This window comes from Bombina bombina, chromosome 7 (genome assembly GCF_027579735.1).
Source record: "Bombina bombina isolate aBomBom1 chromosome 7, aBomBom1.pri, whole genome shotgun sequence".
NCBI lineage: Eukaryota > Metazoa > Chordata > Amphibia > Anura > Bombinatoridae > Bombina > Bombina bombina.
The window spans coordinates 61,858,548-61,864,771 of NC_069505.1; positions in this window are offsets into that span (position 1 = coordinate 61,858,548).

Below are 6,224 nucleotides of genomic sequence, written 5' to 3' on the forward strand. Positions count from 1 at the left end.
CATTATGTGAGTGTGTGTGTATGTACAGTATGTGTGTGTGTGTGTCTGTGTGTGTATGTACAGTACGTGTGTGAGTGTCTGTATGTACAGTATGTGATTGTCTGTATGTACAGCATGTGTGTATCTGTATGTACATTATGTGAGTGTGTGTGTGTGTCAGTATGTATGTACAGTATGTGTGTGTGTCTGTGTGTGTATGTGCAGTATGTATGTGTATGTACAGTATGCGTGTGAGTATGTGCAGTATTTGTGTATCTGTGTGTATGTGTACAGTATGTGTCTGTGTGTATGTACATTATTTGTGTTTGTGTCAGTGTGTTTGTACAGTATGTGTGTATGTGTACAATATGTGTGTGTACAGTACGTGTGTGTGAGTGTCTGTATGTACATTATGTGTGTGTGTCAGTGTGTATGTACAGTATGTGTGTGTGTCTGTATGTACAGTATCTATGTGTCAGTGTGTATGTACATTATGTGTGTGTGCCAGTGTGTATGTACAGTATGTGTGTGAGTGTCTGTATGTACAGTATGTGTGTGTCAGTGTGTATATACAGTATGTGTGTCTGTGTGTATGTCTACAGTGGTCTACAGTGTGTGTGTGTGATTGTCTGTATGTACATTATGTGTGTGTCAGTGTGTATGTACAGTGTGTGCCAGTGTGTATGTACAGTATCTGTGTGTATGTGTACAGTATGTTGTGTGATTGTATGTACATTGTGTGTGTGTTTTGTGTGTGTGTGTGTTTTGTGTGTGTATGTGTTTTGTTTGTGTGTGTGTTTTGTTTGTGTGTGTGTTTTGCGTGTGTGTGTGTTTTGTGTGTGTGTGGTTTTTTTGTGTGTGTATGTGTTTTGTGTGTATGTGTTTTGTGTGTGTATGTGTTTTTGTTTGTGTGTGTGTGTATGTGTTGTGTGTGTGTGTGTGACAGTGCTAGTCAGACTGTGAAGGCAGTTAATGGGGACAATGGGGACAGAACCACAGGCAGACTATACTGCATGCAAAGTGCCTGGGAGTCACTGAAATAAATATCTACATATGTGCTGAGCTGTGCAGACGGTCCTCTCTTAGCCCTGTCTGTAGGATGGGAAATTACTAAAGGCAGATCTACTCCAGCCTGCCGCTCAAGACGCCAGCCCCACGTGTGCCGTGACTATCACGTGAAGCGCTGGGCTGTAAACAAAAGCGTCTCTGCTCCAGGGTGCCATATTTGCTGAGCGGCTCTATACAAGGCTGCCCTCAGGGACTCCTAAACCACGTATACACTGACACACAACCCGACAGTTTTATTTTTATTATTATTATCAGTCATTTGTAGAGCGCCAATAGATTCTGCCGCGCTAACAGTAGGTCAAGTGCATAGAAATACTGTGTTTGTTACAAACTTTTTCTTCTCAGTAGCGGTCACATGACTCACAGAAACAGGCGCTATTTTAAAAAGGCCCAAACTGAAGCATTGTAAACCGAGGGCCACCTCTATACTCTTCTAGGTCTCTATGTATTTGTAGGTTTGTGGAACTTAAAGGGACACTGAACCCAAATTTTCTTCTTTTGTGATTCAGATAGAGCATGCAATTTTAAGCAACTTTCTAATTTACTCCTATTATCAATTTTTCTTCCTTCTCTTGGTATATTTATTTGAAAAGCGAGAATGTAAGTTTAGATGCCGGCCCATTTTTTGGTGAACAACATGGGTTGTTCTTGCTGATTGATGGATAAATTCACCCACCAATAAACAAGTGCAGTCCAGCGTCTGAATTAAAAATTGTCTGGCTCCTTAGCTTAGATGCCTTCTTTTCCAAATAAAGATAGCAAGAGAACGAAGACAAATTGATAATAGGAGTACATTTAGAAAGTTGCTTAAAATTGCTGCTCTATCTGAATCTCAAATGACAAAATTTGGGTTCAGTGTCCCTTTAATTAATAAATTCAGAAAGCATTAAACAATTCAGCTGGAGTCAAAGGTCATTGGCTGTCATTATTCACTAGGTTTACATAATTCCTTATTCTGTTTTACAAGTGTACAATCATTTTGTCAGATGTTAAGAGAAACCCAACTCAGTAACTTGATTTAATTTATATATTTTTACTCATAGTTTTAAAAGGCTAGAGTGATAGGTGATTGTGAAGTTGCTGAAGGGTCTCATAAAAGCGAGATTATGTTCTAAATATATATATTTAATTTTGAATTTATTGGGAATTTTGTGGGATTTTTGTAACAATATATATATATTCGTTAGTATGTTTCTCAGTGGCATATGGCACACAATTTGTGATGAACTGCAGACAGTTTCAAAACATAGGAATCCTGTAGGTCTGAAAATTTCTAAATCTGGCCCTTAAAATTGCTTTAGATCTTGTTGACTTCAAATGACTTGAAGCTGGGAGAAATGTAACTAGTAATTTTCAGCTTTTAAATGTGCAATTATTAGAGAGAGAAAATGAGACGAGCAGAAACCACTGTTGTTTACAGGGAGGCGCTGAGCAGGTGGGCAAGCCCAGGCAGGTAACACGACAAAAACATCATAGTAATTCTTTCATGCCACAAGGAATTGCAAAAGGTTAAAAATTAAAAGAAAGCTGGCGGTTGTGTGTATTGTGAAGACTTATTTTGTGTCGTACAAGGCAATGCTGAATGCTTGAATGCTGGTGCACGGGCCCTTACAGCATATGGGTGTATGCCACTGAAAAACAGTAATATTTACTAGAAGCATATTGCAAAATAAATTCTATTTAAAATTGAAATGCATCTATGCACATTCTATCCCTGTAACAGCTGCGTTTTATTAAAGGGAAATGCTCACACAGTTTTTCTGTTTCAGTGTTTCAATAATAAGTAATAATTCATTAATAGAGTACAAGAATCATGACGCACACAATAATGCACTTCCTGAAAGTTTTAATTTAAATTATTAATACATTTTACTTAACTTTTTTTCATGCAAATAATTTTTTATCCTGTTTATCTGCTGCTCTTTTATTTATATCATAGAGATATTTTGGGTATCATGTCTCACTTTTGTTGCCAAAGGTTTAGACATTAATGGCTGTGTGTTGAGTTATTTTGAGGGGACAGCAAATTTACACTGTTATACAGGCTGTACACTCACTACTTTACATTGTAGCAAAGTGTCATTTCTTCAGTGTTGTCACATGAAAATATGTAATAAAATATTTACAAAAATGTGAGGGGTGTACATATATATCTACATACATACACATTATAGAGGTTTGTACCTTTTTAAAAAAAATCATGTTAGTGCTCCACGGGATTCAAAATTGTGAGTTTAGCGGTCCCTGAGATCTGAAAGGTAGGCGACCCCTGGTCTAACGCACTACATGGCAGGAAACACTGCTGCCACCTAGTGCTCTTGCAGATGTATAACATTATTAAAAGTATTCTTACAAAACTGCTGCCAAGGAGGCCTATTTATCATATGTCTGTCAGACCTGATCCGACAGAGCGGATCAGATCCGACAGACATCGCTGAATGCGGAGAGCAATACGCTCTCCGTATTCAGCATTGCACCAGCAGCTCTTGTGAGCTGCTGGTGCAACGCTGCCCCCTGCAGAGTCGCGGCCAATCAGCCACCAGCAGGGGGTGTCAATCAACCTGATCGTACTCGATTGGGTTGAATTCCGGCAATTCCTGTCCGCCTTATCAGAGCAGGCGGACAGGGTTATGGAGCAACGGGCCCTCAAGCTCCGTACGGAGCTTGATAGATAGGATCCACATACTTTAGCAGACGCGTGCCTCATGAGCCTACATACCTGCTTTTCAACAAAGGATACCAAAAGGATGATGTAAATTTGATCATAGAAGTTGGGAATTTTTTTTCAAGTTTTACACTTGTTCTGAATCATGAAAGAAAATGATTGGGTTTCATGTCCCTTTAAGTTACTACTTCAGAGCATACTTGTGTATATGAACAGGGCTCAGGTCACCTTTATATTAGTATTAGAGGAGCCAATCTTGGATATTCCGGTCAAAATTTGAATGCACACAGAATGCATTACATTTTTGAATAGGAACATATGTGCAATATACATGTATTGGTAAAACTGCTTCTAGTAAAAGTTATTACTGTTTTAGTGTTAACATTTTTCTCTGCACGTGCACGTGAAGCATAGCTAGATATTCTCAGTGCACCAGCATTTTAAATACTGCAGCTGCTTGTATCATGTCAGCAATTAACAAATTGAGTCATCACCAGATGATACAAGCACCTTAGGCTCTCTGATTTAGTGCTGTGTTTAAATTGCTGGTGCACGGTGCATACTTAAATACACTTTTGAAACAGCTATAGCTTTTATTTTTAAGCATTTTTGCTAACACATGTATATTACACAAATGCTTCTATTTAAAACTGAAATGCATCCATGTGGATTCCGATTTTGACTGGAATGTCCCTTTAAGAAAAGGTTAAAGTAGCATTTTATTAACACAATATAATGTAATTAATTACAGAATCGTCCAAGAGAGATAACGTGTAACAATATGGTGATGCAATATATAAGTTTATTACAATTCAATAAAATATAACATTAAATCCTATTAATATATAAATATAAATCCATATAAAAATAATGAATAAACCAAGTACAAAATAAGAGTTAGTCTCAGAAGAAAAGGAAAAGAAACCCACTAGTGTCTAAAATTGCTGTGAGTCCTTAATAATATTGATTATAAAAGTGCAGATATAAAATTAGTAGGATATATCCCCAAAAATATATATCTTAAAATTATAGTATAAAGTTGTGAACCAAAAAATAACGGTGTATCCAAAAAGTATAATCCAAAAATGACTTCAAAGTGTCACCTGAAAAGAAAAAATAATAATAGTACTAAAATATATAGCTATTATCAAATGCTCCAAAAGTATTGAAAACTGCTCACCAGAAAATATTTCATAGCAGTGGTTGTCTACGCGTTTCGGACCACAAATGGCCTTTTTACCAAGCTTTAATAGGTTTTAATCTTCTATTGTATCTGATTGCAATAACTTACATATGTTATCACCATATCATTACATTTAGCTGTCTTGGGTGCTTCTGTAATTAATGATATTATATTGCGTTTCTTTTTAGAATTTCTATAGGATGTTCCTATTTACAGTTAGCCTGTGTAACCTTTATTATTATATTCTTTGTTTATTTAGAGCATTTTGTTAACATACTTTGCATTGCCAAAGTACACTACAATAGTGACTGGGCCGTACAACCCAAGTATACTCTCAATTTTAACATCTCTTATAACGGTATTGTGACTAATTGTATCCATTTGCACTAACGACCAGCTGTAGTTGTATTATTATATATTGATTTTGTAATGCACCATGCATTCAGCAGTAACATACAGTGGTACAAAAAATAAAAACAGGTCAAAGGTTATGCACAGTTAGATAGCAGGATTATAGAATCAAACGTCACAAATATGTACAAGGAATGTAACATAAGAAGGAAAACAAAAATGATAAATGTCAGTAAAATAGCTAAAGGGTAGAAGGTGAATAAACCAGAAATCACAAAACTGAGAAATGAAAGCCAGGCGATGTGTTTTATCCAAGTAAGTGGTGTGAACAGGATGACAGATCCATACTGCTGGCTGAACACCAAAACTCAACAGATAGGAGAATTCCACAGCAAGAAATAATCAGAATTTTGCAGATGAGAAAGAGGAAAAAAACAGCCTGTTCAGGACTAGCAGTGACTACGACCAGCAACTGTGACAACCTATTCACAACAATTCTAACGACTTCCTTTTCTGAGACACTGATACACTAAGAGGTAATAATTTTAAAAAGCTGATCAGGCTCCACCTTATAGCCCCACCCTGGCTATATAAATAGATCAATGTACGTGCAAAAGCAAACGTCCTTCCTTAACCCTTACACTGCCATACTGATAATCACCAATAAGAAAAGTGGATGCACCCAGTGGTAGGAGGAGTTATTTTTTTTACTGGGTGCACTTTGGATTTTTACACCTTACAGTGACAGAGTGACGTTTGGCACAACAGAGGACAACCATGCCACTAATTACTCGTGCCCTTGGCCTACTAAGCCGGACAAGAACTCCCAATGTTATGACCAAGGCTGGCATTGCCTACAGACCACCCAAGCATCCCCTCACACCTATGGTAAGTAACAAGGAGTCTTATTATTTACAAAACAAGTATTTTGTGACCTTTGAAGTGGGATTCCATTTAATGAAAGGGATTTGGGGTAGA